At 43.6% G+C, this 18,728-nt stretch overlaps 1 protein-coding gene and 1 non-coding gene across 3 annotated transcripts in view; both read left to right on the top strand.

Moving 5' to 3' along the window:
* LOC100494435 (cytochrome P450 2K6) overlaps positions 1 to 18,728 on the top strand; it is a 212,256-nt gene that overhangs the window by 188,448 nt on the left and 5,080 nt on the right. The gene's annotated exons all lie outside the window — the stretch shown is intronic.
* Positions 8,347 to 10,515, top strand: LOC100493754. Its single transcript, XR_004222844.1, has 3 exons — positions 8,347 to 8,537; positions 10,072 to 10,205; positions 10,378 to 10,515. It is a non-coding gene; the product is annotated as an uncharacterized LOC100493754 (transcript).

The following is an 18,728-nucleotide window of genomic DNA, read 5'->3' as shown; positions in this document are numbered from 1 at the left end:
ATAAGAGATCTTCTTGTAATTTAGATCTCAATACCTTGGTCTACTAAAAAATAATTTAAACAGTAATAAACCCATTAGGGTTGTTTTGCCTCCAATAAGATATAATGATATCTTGATCTTGTTGGGATCAATTGAATGTACTGTTTTATTATTTCAGAGAAAAAAAAGTCCCATAGACTCCATTATAATCAAATAATTCAGATTTTTAAAAATGATTCCCTTTTCTCTGTAATAATAAAACAGTACCTGTACTTGATCCCAACTAAGATATAATTACCCCTTATTGGGGGCAGAACAGCCCTATTGGGTTTATTTAATGGTTAAATGATTCCCTTTTCTCTGTAATAATAAAACAGTGCCTGTACTTGATCCCAACTAAGATATAATTACCCCTTATTGGGGGCAGAACAGCCCTATTGGGTTTATTTCATGGTTAAATGATTCCCTTTTCTCTGTAATAATAAAACAGTACCTGTATTTGATCCCAACTAAGATATAATTACCCCTTATTGGGGCAGAACAGCCCTATTGGGTTTATTTCATGGTTAAATGATTCCCTTTTCTCTGTAATAATAAAACAGTACCTGTACTTGATCCCAACTAAGATATAATTACCCCTTATTGGGGCAGAACAGCCCTATTGGGTTTATTTAATGGTTAAATGATTCCCTTTTCTCTGTAATAATAAAACAGTACCTGTACTTGATCCCAACTAAGATATAATTACCCCTTATTGGGGGCAGAACAGCCCTATTGGGTTTACTTAATGGTTAAATGATTCCCTTTTCTCTGTAATAATAAAACAGTACCTGTACTTGATCCCAACTAAGATATAATTACCCCTTATTGGGGGCAGAACAGCCCTATTGGGTTTACTTAATGGTTAAATGATTCCCTTTTCTCTGTAATAATAAAACAGTACCTGTACTTGATCCCAACTAAGATATAATTACCCCTTATTGGGGGCAGAACAGCCCTATTGGGTTTATTTCATGGTTAAATGATTCCCTTTTCTCTGTAATAATAAAACAGTACCTGTACTTGATCCCAACTAAGATATAATTACCCCTTATTGGGGGCAGAACAGCCCTATTGGGTTTACTTAATGGTTAAATGATTCCCTTTTCTCTGTAATAATAAAACAGTACCTGTACTTGATCCCAACTAAGATATAATTACCCCTTATTGGGGCAGAACAGCCCTATTGGGTTTATTTCATGGTTAAATGATTCCCTTTTCTCTGTAATAATAAAACAGTACCTGTACTTGATCCCAACTAAGATATAATTACCCCTTATTGGGGGGCAGAACAGCCCTATTGGGTTTATTTCATGGTTAAATGATTCCCTTTTCTCTGTAATAATAAAACAGTACCTGTACTTGATCCCAACTAAGATATAATTACCCCTTATTGGGGGCAGAACAGCCCTATTGGGTTTATTTAATGGTTAAATGATTCCCTTTTCTCTGTAATAATAAAACAGTACCTGTACTTGATCCCAACTAAGATATAATTACCCCTTATTGGGGCAGAACAGCCCTATTGGGTTTATTTCATGGTTAAATGATTCCCTTTTCTCTGTAATAATAAAAATAAAGGCTTTCATTTATCTTTACCTTTTATATGTGTTTTTACACTCAAGTGTTCATCAAAGTACCTAGATACATTTATCCTCTACCACAGATTGGTTTTTTTACCAGACAGCTCCAAAAATGTTAGGCCAAATAGTTGCTCCAAAGTATCACAAATGGTCATCAAGGGGATTGAGTTTGGGGCTGTTTTTTCTATTAAGGCACCCTAAAGCCCTCAGTCCTTAGCTCCTCAGCTCTTGGCTCCTTATTGGGGCCAAAACAATCCTATTAGGTTTTATTACTGTTTAAATATTTTTTTATTAGCGTTAAGGTGTGGTATCCATAAGGAAATCAATAAGACTTGGCCTAAGCCCAATAACATAAAGAGGGCCTATTAATCTTATTGAACCATCCCTGGATGCAGGGGATATAAAACTTGCGCAATTATCAGTAGAACCCATAACAAATGACATCAATTTGCTATATCCTGAGTGGTTTATAAGGCTTAATATAGAGACAGTAAATGTCCAAGCCTCAGAATATTTTTCTGATGGCTAAATCAGCAGGTGTATAGGGGTCATACAATATAAGGGCCATTTACAATGTGCAAGGCTAGGTGCAAAGTGAGCTAGAGCTGCCCTCATGAATGCAGTGCTGCCTGTGTTTGACAGAGCTGTATTCATGATCGGCGAGAGGAGGGGTGGCAAGTTGGCAGGTAGGGTGCAGTGGTAGATGAAGGCCACAGTGGAGCCTTGTACTTACCTTGTGCCCTATAGAAGATAGTTAGGATGGGGCTGGTTTGCGTCTGTTGACAAAGCACTCTGCTCCTAGCACTCAAGGGCAGCCATCGGGACATGGTTACTCTTTATAAGTACATTAGAGGGGATTATAGGCAGGTATCAGGGGGGCTCTCCTTTAAACTTGAGAAACAGAATTTCAACTTTAAGCAACACAAATGGTTTGTCATGATGTAGGCAGTGAGGTTGGGGAATGCCCTGCCGGGGATGTTGGGTAGGGGGTTCCTCACAGTGAGGGCAGTGAGGGGGTTGGGGAATGCCCTGCCGGGGATGTTGGGTAGGGGGTTCCTCACGGTGAGGGCAGTGAGGTTGGGGAATGCCCTGCCGGGGATGTTGGGTAGGGGGTTCCTCACAGTGAGGGCAGTGAGGGGGTTGGGGAATGCCCTGCCGGGGATGTTGGGTAGGGGGTTCCTCACGGTGAGGGCAGTGAGGGGGTTGGGGAATGCCCTGCCGGGGGATGTTGGGTAGGGGGTTCCTCACGGTGAGGGCAGTGAGGGGGTTGGGGAATGGCCTGCCGGGGGATGTTGGGTAGGGGGTTCCTCACGGTGAGGGCAGTGAGGAGGTTGGGGAATGCCCTGCCGGGGGATGTTGGGTAGGGGGTTCCTCACGGTGAGGGCAGTGAGGGGGTTGGGGAATGCCCTGCCGGGGGATGTTGGGTAGGGGGTTCCTCACGGTGAGGGCAGTGAGGGGGTTGGGGAATGCCCTGCCGGGGGATGTTGGGTAGGGGGTTCCTCACGGTGAGGGCAGTGAGGTTGGGGATGCCCTGCCGGGGGATGTTGGGTAGGGGGTTCCTCACGGTGAGGGCAGTGAGGGGGTTGGGGAATGCCCTGCCGGGGATGTTGGGTAGGGGGTTCCTCACGGTGAGGGCAGTGAGGGGGTTGGGGAATGCCCTGCCGGGGGATGTTGGGTAGGGGGTTCCTCACGGTGAGGGCAGTGAGGAGGTTGGGGAATGCCCTGCCGGGGGATGTTGGGTAGGGGGTTCCTCACGGTGAGGGCAGTGAGGTTGGGGAATGCCCTGCCGGGGGGATGTTGGGTAGGGGGTTCCTCACGGTGAGGGCAGTGAGGTTGGGGAATGCCCTGCCGGGGGATGTTGGGTAGGGGGTTCCTCACGGTGAGGGCAGTGAGGGGGTTGGGGAATGCCCTGCCGGGGGATGTTGGGTAGGGGGTTCCTCACGGTGAGGGCAGTGAGGGGGTTGGGGAATGCCCTGCCGGGGGATGTTGGGTAGGGGGTTCCTCACGGTGAGGGCAGTGAGGGGGTTGGGGAATGCCCTGCCGGGGGATGTTGGGTAGGGGGTTCCTCACGGTGAGGGCAGTGAGGTTGGGGAATGCCCTTCCTAGTGATGTGGTAATGGCAGATTCTGTTAGTGCCTATAAGAGGGGCCTGGATGAGTTCTTGAACAAGCAGAGTACCCAAGGCTATTGTGATACTAATACCTACAGTTTGTATTAGTGGTTGTATATATAGTTTATGTATGTGAGTGTATAGATAGGTAAGTATAGGTTGTGGGTGCTGGGTTTACTTGGAAGGGTTGAACTTGATGGACTTTTTTTCAACCCTATGTAACTATGTATAGTAACAAGAGACATGTGACAGCAGGATTTGCTGATGAAATTATTGATGTCATTGATGATGTATGATATTGTAAGTCAATAAAACCATTTTCTTAACTTGTATTTGATATCATCAGTGTTCAATGATGTCATCTGCCATAAAAATTGTAAATGGTGTCCCCAAAATTATGAAGGATTATTTATTATTTAAGGATTCATACAACATAAACAGCCTTATTTTCTGTGGAGCTTTGTACAGAACTTTGCTTTAGTCACAATAGCTTTAAAGGCAAGGAAAAGGTGAAACCTAAGTAAGCTTTATTAGAAAGGTCTATGTAAATACAGCCATAAGCACTCACAGAAACGCTGCACTGAGTCCTCTATCAAAAGAAACAGGATTTCTTGTCTCCTTTTTTTGTAAACATGTTGTGTGGGTGTCTGACTTCCTCTCTCAGAAAAATCCTCAATTTCATGGCCAGAGTCTGCGGAGTTCTCTCCTCTCTCCCCTCTCGAGCTCCCCCCTCACATAAGAATGCTAAGAACTCCCTCCCCCTCTCTTAGGAATGTGTGATCTGAGCTATAACAGCTAGACTACAAACAGGAAGCTATTTAAAATGGCAGCTGCTCAGCTGCTGTCTTAAGCAAATGGAGAAAACTTCTAGGGCTCTTTATTCAGGTATAGTAAAGCTTTCTGCAGAATAAATATAGGGTTCTAGGTGGCACTAATGTAGTGAATATATTGGCACTAAAATGCCAAAATGACTTTCCTTCTCCTTTAATGTAAGGCATTTATTTGTGCAACATGTATGCCGGCAATTGCCCAACCACAACTGCAGTTGTGACCCCCTTAAGTCTAATGTAAGTCAATGACAGATGTCTCCTGCTTTAATGAGTAGATTCCGGCTGGAGTCACACACAGTTCCTCTTTGAGTCATGCCAGGTGATTTGTAAACTACATCCAACCAGGACAAACCAAGTGAACTTAGAACATGTTCCAAAAATTCCAACATTTATCTTCCAGCTGTCACACTGCCAAAGAGGCAGGAGTTATAAATCAATGATGAATCCAACAACAGAAATCTGTTATGCCAACATGTCATCATTTAGGCGTAGCATACTTCCACCCTACATGAACAAGCAGTGTTGAAGTGTTTATTCTCTCTCATACCATAGTAAATTTGCCCCATCTACTAGAACTTGTAAACCAATTAGGATTGGAACAGAGCAGTAAGCGAATAAGCAAGGTGCTCATGTTTACCGTTCAACTATACCTTTTATGACACAAGTTGTTTATGTTATTGTCTTACTTGTGTAGGGAACTGGTAAATTGTACCTTTTCTAACTCTGTGGTCCCCTAGTATTTGGACAGCTATGAAGGGTTCTTAATGTAATGGGAAGTAAGTCCCTGTTCCTGGGTCATAGCATGACCTTTTGCAGTTCCACAGATTGGCCATTAAGTGGCACTGTGGATATAAAAGGCTGAGCAGCCATGAGGCTGGAGGCCATTTTGTGAAGTCTGTGCCTGAGTAAGCAGGCAGAGAGAGACTCTGAAATCTGGGAATAGGTAGGTCCAGATAGAATAGTCAGCTCCTGTTATAGGTCACACTAGGGGGCACATTTACTAATACACGAATCCGAATCACGAATGGGAAAAAATCGTATTGGAAACGAAAATTTCGGAAGATCGCAAATATCACGAAAATGCTTACGAAAAAATCGTATTAGTCACGATAATATCGCATTGGCGATCCGAAAGTCACGAAATTTTCGTACCGAACAATTGTAAACAACGGTAAAACCTTTGCGATTTTTTCGTGCAAACGTCCGAAGAAGTCGTTCGCCATACGAAAAAGTTGTGCGCCATACGAAAAAGTTGTGCGCCGTACGAAAAAGTTGTGCGCCATACGAAAAAGTCGCGCGGACGCCCGAAAAAATCGGCAAAAATACGCTCGGAGCGTTCGTGCTTTTGTAAATGTGCCCCTAGGTGTGATAGACAGGCATGGCTAATTAGCGAGCAGCATTTTGGCTCTGACCAGGAATTGTCATGGTTAAATGATTCCCTTTTCTCTGTAATAATAAAACAGTACCTGTACTTGATCCCAACTAAGATATAATTACCCCTTATTGGGGGCAGAACAGCCCTATTGGGTTTGTTTAATGGTTAAATGATTCCCTTTTCTCTGTAATAATAAAACAGTACCTGTACTTGATCCCAACTAAGATATAATTACCACTTATTGGGGGCAGAACAACCCTATTGGGTTTATTTCATGGTTAAATGATTCCCTTTTCTCTGTAATAATAAAACAGTACCTGTACTTGATCCCAACTAAGATATAATTACCCCTTATTGGGGGCAGAACAGCCCTATTGGGTTTATTTAATGGTTAAATGATTCCCTTTTCTCTGTAATAATAAAACAATACCTGTACTTGATCCCAACTAAGATATAATTACCCCTTATTGGGGGCAGAACAGCCCTATTGGGTTTATTTCATGGTTAAATGATTCCCTTTTCTCTGTAATAATAAAACAATACCTGTACTTGATCCCAACTAAGATATAATTACCCCTTATTGGGGGCAGAACAGCCCTATTGGGTTTATTTCATGGTTAAATGATTCCCTTTTCTCTGTAATAATAAAACAGTACCTGTACTTGATCCCAACTAAGATATAATTACCCCTTATTGGGGGCAGAACAGCCCTATTGGGTTTATTTAATGGTTAAATGATTCCCTTTTCTCTGTAATAATAAAACAGTACCTGTACTTGATCCCAACTAAGATATAATTACCCCTTATTGGGGGCAGAACAGCTCTATTGGGTTTATTTCATGGTTAAATGATTCCCTTTTCTCTGTAATAATAAAACAGTACCTGTACTTGATCCCAACTAAGATATAATTACCCCTTATTGGGGGCAGAACAGCCCTATTGGGTTTATTTCATGGTTAAATGATTCCCTTTTCTCTGTAATAATAACACAGTACCTGCAAATGATCCCAACTAAGATATGAATAATCCTTATTGGATACAAAACAATCCTATTGGGGTTAATTAATGTTTTATTGATTTTTTAGTAGACTTAAGGTATGGAGATCCAAATTATGGAAAGGCCCCTTGGTCCCGAGCATTCTGGATAATGCACAAAACTGGATAACCACAAAACTATCAAAGTGCTATACGCCCAACCTCACTGCCTGGTACCCGAACTAGCGCGGTCCTGGCAAGGTTTGGGTCCCTGACAGCAGTCTCAGAAGAGGCTTTCCATACTGCTCATACACAATGAATTTTAGTGTTCTTGCTTGTAGTCACCCTCCCCCTGTCTCTTCTCATCTTGTTATGAAGAACAGGACAAGAAAAGGCCAGAGGCACTCATGGAACCAAAAACAATTCCCTTGGTTTTCAAATGACCAAACCTGTGGAATTTGTGCAGAACAAACCCAAGTCAGTCAACTGGTGGGTTATCTCTGAAAAGAACCTTAAGAAAAAAAGCAATTTAATGGTAAACCCACCAACCTGACAAACTTGCCACATCTTGGGGTTTTTTTCCAAGCAAGGGAGAAAAGATTAGGACTTGAGAAACCACTCCCTGGCCTTATTGCAAAAAGTACCCAAACTACACCCTCCCAGGTTTGACGCAAATAATCACCCATGAGAACAAATACAGGAAAGAAATGAAATCCAAAGAGAGAGAACATTCTGTGCATGTTGAGCTGTGATCCTGTTCTAGAAGGGTGTGTCAGAACATTGTTACACATATTATCTAAAATGATTGCTGAAATAGTGTGATGGTTAAAAAGGGATTCAAAAAAATCACAGGATACTGATATAAGTGAATGCTGTTGGGTTCTGTTTTACTATAGGATCCCTTTTAGAGGCGAGGCTGGTTTGCCCGCAGGCAGTCTTATGCAACACCCTCAGATGAGCCAAGTTGCTGCATGAAGTATTAACCTGCCTATTTTCTACAGAATGGATCTGGGAAGAAAGGAACAGACTCGGACCAATATACAGTAGATCTCAAGAACCTAATGAAGTACAGTAGCAACAGGCTTAGACTGTGGTCCATCTGCTAAACCTGCTCTTTCTGGATTTTATTTCCAAAAAAATCCGTAAATTGTAAGACATAAGGTGAGTGCCATTGAATTACACTTGTTTTATGGATCTGTTTATGAATATATATATATATATATGTGAGCGTGGGTGTTTGAACATTAATGAATGTTAATGAACCAGGCACAATGTGAACCACTTCCATGCTCACCACTTATAGTTGTATTTGTGTTGAGGGGCTTGGGTTGGTGTATGTGAGGGGTACAATAGCCCTACACTACTATTTACCTCTAAAGAATTGCAGCCAAGGTATGACTTTATACAGTTTAAATAATAATTGTTTCTTATAATGGTTTCTCATCACAGGTCAAACAGGAGCCATGTTGGTCGCTGATCCAATGACAATACTCCTTTCAGCTTTTATTTGCCTTCTTCTGGGATTTGTTTTGGTCGGCAACAAAAGGCACATTTATCGCAAGTTTCCTCCTGGTCCAAGAGCCCTACCATTTATTGGGAATATACAAATGATATATGTGAAACAACCCTATAAAACACTGCTAGAGGTAAAAAAAAAAAAAAGTAGATGGGGCAGATGCTAGACTGTAAAGTGTTGCTTTTCTTTAAAAGTCACCATGGTAATATTCCATTAGGCATTAGGTTACAGTATCTGGTGGGAAAATACTGTTGTTGGGAAAACATAGGGTTTTGTATGAGGATTTATTCTATTTAGGCATGTGAATAATTATTTTATATATATTACTTACCTTGGGTCACCATCTCCAAGCAAGGCAGAAGGGTGTTTGTAGCACTACTTTATCCAATAAAGGATTTTTTTGCTCAAGACTGCCAAGCCAGGTTTAAAAGGATTGAGGAATTACATAAAGCTTCATATCTTTACTTATACAGCTGTCCCTCAAAATTTAAACTTTGGGGAGTTGAGGGGACAATGAATAAGCCTCCCAAGGCTACTGACTTTTAATTTGCTGCTTAATTTGCATTTAAAAAAAAGTGAGCTGTCGGTGAGTCACGAAGGAAAGCCTCGGCACACGTTAGGTATACTAATCTTCCCACACAGCAAACAAATATTCTCATTTGTGACCACAAAGTATGCTGTGCAAAGTGTAATTTTTTTCCCACAATACATTTTTTTCACAATTTTATTGTAATTGCAGCAAGTGGCATTTGTGTTTGAGGCAATCAGATTGTGTAATTTTCAAAAACATCAAAACAATGGCTCTGCCTGATTCTTTAGGGTTTCCCTTCCTCTGCATCAACAGAAGTGCTTTCGAGCAATATGGAACAAGAGGAGGGATAGGTGTATGGGCGAAAAGCCCAACTATGTGGAAATGGAAGAAAAGTATTTGGCAAAGGAGGAGGGATAGGTGTATGGGCGAAAAGTGCATGAGCGAAAAGCCCAACTATGTGGAAGTGCAAGAAAAGTATCTGGAACACAAGGAGGGATAGGTGTATGGGTGAAAAGCCCAACTATGTGGAAGTGCAAGGCAAGTATTTGGCACAGGAGGAGGGATAGGTGCATGGGCAAAAAGCCCAACTATGTGGAAGTGCAAGGAAAGTATTTGGCACAGGAGAAGGGATAGGTGCATGGGCAAAAAGCCCAACTATGTGGAAGTGCAAGGAAAGTATTTGGAACAGGAGGAGGGAAAGGTGTATAGGCGAAAAGCCCTACTATGTGGAAGTGCAAGGAAAGTATTTGGAACAGGAGGAGGGAAAGGTGTATAGGCGAAAAGCCCTACTATGTGGAAGTGCAAGGAAAGTATTTGGAACAGGAGGAGGGAAAGGTGTATAGGCGAAAAGCCCTACTATGTGGAAGTGCAAGGAAAGTATTTGGAACAGGAGGAGGGATAGGTGTATGGGCGAAAAGCCCGACTATGTGGAAGTTCAAGGAGAGTGTTTGGACTCAAGTACCGTTAATTTGCACAATGACCACGCTCTTTTTTATACAGGCACAGTTGCGGTCGTAAAAGACCCTTTATATGTCTGATGTACAGTAACAGTGACAATCTCAACTAATATAAATATACCTGATATTTTCTATTTTAAATGACAGTTATCTAAGACGTATGGCTCTATATTCAGCATCCAGGTAGGAACAGAGAAGATGGTTGTCCTATGTGGCTACGATACAGTTAAAGATGCCCTTCTCAATTATCCTGATGATTTCGCTGATCGACCTGCCCTGCCTTTGATTGATGACTTGGCCAAACGCCACGGTAAGATCTTTCTAATCAGTTCATATCATTTAACCAATGCTATAGACATTCCTCTCTTTTTGTTCTACTAACAAGTTATTGATTAGCCTGTGAATTATTTTCAATAATTTTTCGTGGGCATGTGAGGAGTGGCCACAGGCCTCTGGACTAAAATGGTTTTATCTCTGCAAAGGGGTCTTTTTTTCCAATGGAGAAAATTGGAGAGTGATGAGACGTTTTGCTCTTTCGGCGCTAAAAGATTTCGGAATGGGGAAGAAAAGGATGGAAAAAACGATCATCGAAGAATGTGATCATTTAGTGCAAAAATTCAATTCCTATGGAGGTCAGTATCATGTGATGTTGGCAGCAATGTTTGTGGTTCTCGGTTACACCAATGATAAGACCTGACCACACATTACCACTGAAACTGTCTCATATATTTCATGAAAACAACATAAATTCTGTAATGCCCTAAGAAGTGTGCAATAAAGGCTTTTTAAATAAGAATATCAGTGGTGCTGTTCCAGATCATGCTTGGTTGGATATACCGATGGTAAGTGGCCATTGGAGAACCTGCACTACTCCAGAATAAATCCAAGGTGCCATGCTGACTACTATCTACAAATGAATGACTATAATAGCACTGATCCAACAGTGAACTTCTCAAATAACTAAACCAAAGTGCAGGCTGATACAAATCTGGGTTATCGAATAGTCCCTCCCTTGCACAGGGATGGATTATCAATTCTCCTTTTTCTTTTACCAAAGCCGGTCAACTTTGGCATGCTCACATCAGAGATACAGATGCAGCTAACTTCCGTTAACTTCCGTTACCATGTTGTTGCCTTATGTCTCTTCCAGTTAAAACAGGGGAAAAAAAACCAAAATTCACCAACAGGTTGTGCATGGTCTATGGCGATTTCTATCGTGTTTCACTGGCAAGTCTTTGCACTCTGGCACCATCTAGAGGCAGGATTTAACACTCAAAAAATGGTGTGTAGACATGGTGAGACAAAATGTGAAACTTGCTGGCTGCATCTGTACATTGGCAGCGTGAATACGGCCACATACGATTTATCGTTCAGTCTGTGTATTGTACAATGTATGAAAAAATCATCATCCTTTATTTATACAGAGCCAGCAAAGTAGACAGAGCTTTATAATGAGTTATTAACAAACAAGGGTTACAAAATAAAAATAAGATTGGCAGAGACCTTTTGACAGGAGCTTGCAATCTGCGTAGATGTGATTAGAACTTAATGTGGACAATCATCCATTTATTCTGATATTTGTCTTTGTTTACACTGAAGGAAAGCCATTCGACAGCACTATGATAATATGTGCTGCTGTATCCAACATAATTACATATATCCTGCTTGGTGATCGCTTCCAATATGAGAATCCAACATTACAGAGACTCCTGAATTTAGTGAATGATAACTTTCGGCTGTTGGTAAGCCCAATATCATTGGTAAGTTCCTGATGTTAATTGTAAGTACAGGTATCGGACCCCTTATCCGGAAACCCATTATCCAGAAAGTTTCGAATTACGGAAAGCCTGTCTCCCATAGACTCCATTATAATCAAATAATTAGGATTTTTAAAATTGATTTCCTTTTTCGCTGTAATAATAAAACAGTACCTGTACTTGATCCCAACTAAGATATAATTACCCCTTATTGGGGCAGAACAGCCCTATTGGGTTTATTTAATGGTTAAATGATTCCCTTTTCTCTGTAATAATAAAACAGTACCTGTACTTGATCCCAACTAAGATATAATTACCCCTTATTGGGGGCAGAACAGTCCTATTGGGTTTATTTAATGGTTAAATGATTCCCTTTTCTCTGTAATAATAAAACAGTACCTGTACTTGATCCCAACTAAGATATAATTACCCCTTATTGGGGCAGAACAGCCCTATTGGGTTTATTTAATGGTTAAATGATTCCCTTTTCTCTGTAATAATAAAACAGTACCTGTACTTGATCCCAACTAAGATATAATTAATCCTTATTGGGGGCAGAACAGCCCTATTGGGTTTATTTAATGGTTAAATGATTCCCTTTTCTCTGTAATAATAAAACAGTACCTGTACTTGATCCCAACAAAGATATAATTACCCCTTATTGGGGCAGAACAGCCCTATTGGGTTTATTTCATGGTTAAATGATTCCCTTTTCTCTGTAATAATAAAACAGTACCTGTACTTGATCCCAACTAAGATATAATTACCCCTTATTGGGGGCAGAACAGCCCTATTGGGTTTATTTAATGGTTAAATGATTCCTTTTTCTCTGTAATAATAAAACAGTACCTGTACTTGATCCCAACTAAGATATAATTACCCCTTATTGGGGGCAGAACAGCCCTATTGGGTTTATTTCATGGTTAAATGATTCCCTTTTCTCTGTAATAATAAAACAGTACCTGTACTTGATCCCAACTAAGATATAATTAATCCTTATTGGATGCAAAACAATCCTATTGGATTTAATTAATGTTTTATTGATTTTTTAGTAGACTTAAGGTATGAAGATCCAAATTCCGGAAAGACCCCTTATCCGGAATACCCTTGGTCCCGAGCATTCTGGATAACGGGTCCTATACCTGTACTTATCAAGAGTCTGCTAGTGCACAGAAATGATCATTAATGGGCATAAAGGGTATATAGTTCATATAGTGAAATATATAATGGCGTACATAAGATATATGGGGGACGATTCACTAAAGGTCGATAAAACGAGTGCTATTTATAGCATGCGTTAAAAATGTTATCGCTTCTTATTTTTTGCGACTTAGCGCTCGATTCACCAAAAGGACACGTGTCATAATTAAGACGCGATGGTCTTTGCGTTATTTAACTCGCGATGAGCGTTTTTCTCCCGTTATTTCCCGCTGTGCGATATATATTTTGCCGCGTGCTATATTAGAGCACGATATTACGCACGTAACCATTACTTTCGGAAAACTACTTTACTGAAAATGCCCATTTCCCTGCAAACTGGCGGCTGCATCACTCTGGGGCCGACACAGACTTGAATAAATCCCACTGCAAAGTCCATATTGTGTTGCCAAAAACTCACGAACCGCAATTTATTTTAAGTGCCGCCTGCCCCAAGTAGGGGTTAATATTTGCACAGATTAAAATGATATTTTGCGCGTTTAACGCTTCATAGGTGTTTGTGAATCATGCGTTAGTATTATTTCTATTCACTAATTAGCAATGCGAGGTAAATAATGCGCGTTTTTTTGCGCATGCAATATGTGTCTTAACGCATGCAAATTGACTTTGATGAATCGTGACTTAATTATCGCCTTCTTTTTAACGCAAAAAAAGCATGCGATAAGCGTTATCAATAGTGATGGGCGAAATGTTTTGCCAAGCATGGATTCGCTGCGAATTTCCGCGTTTCGCCATTGGCGGATTGTTTCGCGAAACAGATGAAAAAATTTGCCGTGGAAAAATTTGGCGCACGTCCAAAAAATGTCGCCCGCTTCAAGATAATAGTCGCGGGCGACAAAGTAATAGTCGCGAGCGACGAAATAATAGCCGCGGGCGACGAAATAATACCCGCGCGACAGAATAATAGCCGCGTGACGAAAGAATAGCCGCGGGCGACAAAAGAATAGCCGCGGGCGACAAAAGAATAGCCGCGGGCGACAAAAGAATAGCCACGGACGACAATTTTTTTTTGACGTGCGACATTTTTGCTGTTTCACGAATCTTTTGAAAGATTCGCAAATTTTTCAGCGAAGCGAAACGGGACAGATTCGCTCATCACTAGTTATCAACCTTTAGTGAATCGGCCCCATGGTGTTATTTACAACACCCCTGGCCAAAAACGCACAGCATCAAGCTGTACAATTGGAGTTGCCACCTCTGGCAGCTTTCTTATCCGGGCAGGGGGTGGGAGTGATGTTGCAGGGGGCGGGAAGGAAATGGGGCTGTGATGTCGCAGGGAGGAGGCGGCCGTGTCATCATGGGGCAGGGCTATGATCGGTCAATGTTAATGAGTCCGCCCCGGTTTTCCTAATTAGGGAAACTGGGAAAGAGGTTTTGACCTGGGCAGCCCTTCCAAAAACTGGGCAAAAACCGGACAGGTGGCAATGCACCCTGCACAGAGGATCTATAGGGAGCTCCAATAAAGGGACCATTTTTAAAAAAAATGATCCCAGCACCATATATTATCCATTATTGCCTGTAAGAGGGGCTGTTGCACTTACCCCATATGTCACCTTTACGTTTTAAAAGTAAATTTTATCTAAAATGTTAAATATGGAAAGTTTTCCATATTTTTCCACTGTTCCCTAGCATTTTTTCCTAAGGGGCAAATTTATCAGGGGTCAAGGAAAAAAAATCCTTTTTTTTTATCATCATAAATTGTAAGTCCATAAAAAGAAATTATATATATATATATATGTGTGTGAAAAATGTGGAAGAAATTTTACATTTTCAATTGTAAATGGCAGAACTATAGACTTGCATTGCGATCAATTACCAACAGTGCCAAAAAGTACTCTTGCTTTTTCTTCTTGGTTGAATTTTGAGTAGACTGGAGTAGATTTTTATTAAGGGTAAAAAGATATTTGACTGTTTACAACTAGAAATAACTTTTTTTTGGGGGGGTGGAATTAGGGATATGCTTTGTTTAGTGAGCCAGGTTGGACATTTTTACTGGGAAAAACAATTCAACCTTTAATAAATCTCGGAAAGTCCTGCAACTTTATTTTCACGTCTTTTCATCCGTGTTAAGATAGCTGTAAAGAATTATAAGATCAGAACATTTCCAGACTATTCAAACTTTTTCATTGATCGTAAAATGTTAAATATTTCTTTCCCCGGCTTCTGAAAATCTTTATTTATGAATTAATAGCATCAATAAGACCAAATATTATACTATTATGCAGTTTAAGCATCTTTTTTCTTTTCACAGTATGTATTAAGTCTGTTCACGGTTTATATCTTACAAGCTCTACCACACTTACCCCTCTATAATGCGTTGGGTACCCGGATGCCACAAGACAGTTTACAAGAATGGGCGGGAACTGTATCATTTTCTTAAAGAGACTTTTTCGAAACACAAGGCTGATTTGGACATAAATAACCAGAGAAACCTCATTGATGCATTCCTTTCCAAGCAACAGAAGGTACAGTAGGATTTAATCTTTATGAATACCCTTTATCCTGCAGAACTTTTAAGATCCCATTTACCATCCAATAAGCACATAAGAGCATGTGGTTACCCATGGCTAGTGATGGGCGTGGATTTGCGGCATGGATTTGCGGCAAATTTCCACGTTTCACCATTAGCGGATTGCTTCGCGAAACGGATGAGAAAATTCGCCATGCATCCAAAAATTGTTGCAAGAATAGTCGCAGGCGTCAAAAGAATAGTTGCACGTCGGAATTGTCACAAGAATAGTCGCAGGCATCAAAAGAATAGTCACACGTAAAAATTGTGAGTGCCATTGAGCCCTATGGGAGACTTTCCTTGGGCCGGGTTGGAGCTGCAGAGTGCCATTGAGCCCTATGGGAGACTTTCCTTGGGCCGGGATGGCGCTGCAGAGTGCCATTGAGCCCTATGGGAGGCTTTCCTTGGGCTGGGTTGGAGCTGCAGAGTGCCATTGAGCCCTATGGGAGGCTCTCCTTGGGCCAGGTTGGAGCTGCAGAGTGCCATTGAGCCCTATGGGAGGCTTTCCTTGGGCCGGGTTGGAGCTGCAGAGTGCCATTGAGCCCTATGGGAGGCTTTCCTTGGGCCGGGTTGGAGCTGCAGAGTGCCATTGAGCCCTATGGGAGACCTTCCTTGGGCCGGGTTGGAGCTGCAGAGTGCCATTGAGCCCTATGGGAGGCTTTCCTTGGGCCGGGTTGGAGCTGCAGAGTGCCATTGAGCCCTATGGGAGACTTTCCTTGGGCCGGGTTGGAGCTGCAGAGTGCCATTGAGCGCTATGGGAGGCTTTCCTTGGGCCGGGTTGGAGCTGCAGAGTGCCATTGAGCCCTATGGGAGGCTTTCCTTGGGCCGGGTTGGAGCTGCAGAGTGCCATTGAGCCCTATGGGAGACTTTCCTTGGGCTGGGTTGGAGCTGCAGAGTGCCATTAAGCCCTATGGGAGGCTTTCCTTGGGCCGGGTTGGAGCTGCAGAGTGCCATTGAGCCCTATGGGAGGCTTTCCTTGGGCCGGGTTGGAGCTGCAGAGTGCCATTGAGCCCTATGGGAGACTTTCCTTGGGCCGGGTTGGAGCTGCAGAGTGCCATTGAGCCCTATGGGAGACTTTCCTTGGGCCGGGTTGGAGCTGCAGAGTGCCATTGAGCCCTATGGGAGGCTTTCCTTGGGCCGGGTTGGAGCTGCAGAGTGCCATTGAGCCCTATGGGAGACTTTCCTTGGGCCGGGTTGGAGCTGCAGAGTGCCATTAAGCCCTATGGGAGGCTTTCCTTGGGCCGGGTTGGAGCTGCAGAGTGCCATTGAGCCCTATGGGAGGCTTTCCTTGGGCCGGGTTGGAGCTGCAGAGTGCCATTGAGCCCTATGGGAGACCTTCCTTGGGCCGGGTTGGAGCTGCAGAGTGCCATTGAGCCCTATGGGAGACTTTCTTTGGGCCGGGTTGGAGCTGCAGAGTGCCATTGAGCCCTATGGGAGACTTTCCTTGGGCTGGGTTGGAGCTGCAGAATGCCATTGAGCCCTATGGGAGGCTTTCCTTGGGCCGGGTTGGAGCTGCAGAGTGCCATTGAGCCCTATGGGAGACTTTCCTTGGGCCGGGTTGGAGCTGCAGAGTGCCATTGAGCCCTATGGGAGACTTTCCTTGGGCCAGGTTGGAGCTGCAGAGTTCCATTGAGCCCTATGGGAGACTTTCCTTGGGTCGGTTGGAGCTGCAGAGTGCCATTGAGCCCTATGGGAGACTTTCCTTGGGCCAGGTTGGAGCTGCAGAGTGCCATTGAGCCCTATGGGAGACTTTCCTTGGGCCGGGTTGGAGTTGCAGAGTGCCATTGAGCCCTATGGGAGACTTTCCTTGGGCTGGGTTGGAGCTGCAGAATGCCATTGAGCCCTATGGGAGGCTTTCCTTGGGCCGGGTTGGAGCTGCAGAGTGCCATTGAGCCCTATGGGAGACTTTCCTTGGGCCGGGTTGGAGCTGCAGAGTGCCATTGAGCCCTATGGGAGACTTTCCTTGGGCCGGGTTGGAGCTGCAGAGTGCCATTGAGCCCTATGGGAGACTTTCCTTGGGTCGGTTGGAGCTGCAGAGTGCCATTGAGCCCTATGGGAGACTTTCCTTGGGCCAGGTTGGAGCTGCAGAGTGCCATTGAGCCCTATGGGAGACTTTCGTTGGGCCGGGTTGGAGCTGCAGAGTGCCATTGAGCCCTATGGGAGACTTTCGTTGGGCCGGGTTGGAGCTGCAGAGTGCCATTGAGCCCTATGGGAGACTTTCCTTGGGCCGGGTTGGAGCTGCAGAGTGCCATTGAGCCCTATGGGAGACTTTCCTTGGGCCAGGTTGGAGCTGCAGAGTTCCATTGAGCCCTATGGGAGACTTTCCTTGGGTCGGTTGGAGCTGCAGAGTGCCATTGAGCCCTATGGGAGACTTTCCTTGGGCCAGGTTGGAGCTGCAGAGTGCCATTGAGCCCTATGGGAGACTTTCCTTGGGCCGGGTTGGAGTTGCAGAGTGCCATTGAGCCCTATGGGAGACTTTCCTTGGGCTGGGTTGGAGCTGCAGAATGCCATTGAGCCCTATGGGAGGCTTTCCTTGGGCCGGGTTGGAGCTGCAGAGTGCCATTGAGCCCTATGGGAGACTTTCCTTGGGCCGGGTTGGAGCTGCAGAGTGCCATTGAGCCCTATGGGAGACTTTCCTTGGGCCGGGTTGGAGCTGCAGAGTGCCATTGAGCCCTATGGGAGACTTTCCTTGGGTCGGTTGGAGCTGCAGAGTGCCATTGAGCCCTATGGGAGACTTTCCTTGGGCCAGGTTGGAGCTGCAGAGTGCCATTGAGCCCTATGGGAGACTTTCGTTGGGCCGGGTTGGAGCTGCAGAGTGCCATTGAGCCCTATGGGAGACTTTCCTTGGGCCGGGTTGGAGCTGCAGAGTGCCATTGAGCCCTATGGGAGACTTTCCTTGGGCCGGGTTGGAGCTGCAGAGTGCCATTGAGCCCTATGGGAGACTTTCCTTGGGCCAGGTTGGAGCTGCAGAGTGCCATTAAGTTCTATGCGAGGCTTCCAAAATCATGCATTGAAGTTTCAAAGCCAGAAAGGTTTTCCCGCCGTTTACGATTGTTCAGATCCAAAAATGTTGTGACTTTCGGATTGCAACCACAATATTTTTGTATGACCGGGAAAATAATTTTCGTGACATGTTCAGAATTTATCGTGGTTACTCCGAATTTTTTCCAGTCGTGCTTTTAACCGCCCAAAATTTGTGCTTTAATGAATGGGCCCCTAAAAGGGCAGCCTACAGGATGATCTGAAACTAAAGCTTGCCTTGAAGCCAGGAATTCAAAAATAAGCACCTACTTTGAGATCACTGGGAGCAACATCAAGGGTTAGGGAGCAACATGTTGGCCCAGAGCAA

This window comes from Xenopus tropicalis, chromosome 5 (assembly GCF_000004195.4).
Source record: "Xenopus tropicalis strain Nigerian chromosome 5, UCB_Xtro_10.0, whole genome shotgun sequence".
NCBI lineage: Eukaryota > Metazoa > Chordata > Amphibia > Anura > Pipidae > Xenopus > Xenopus tropicalis.
This window is presented reverse-complemented; position numbering and strand designations above follow the sequence as displayed.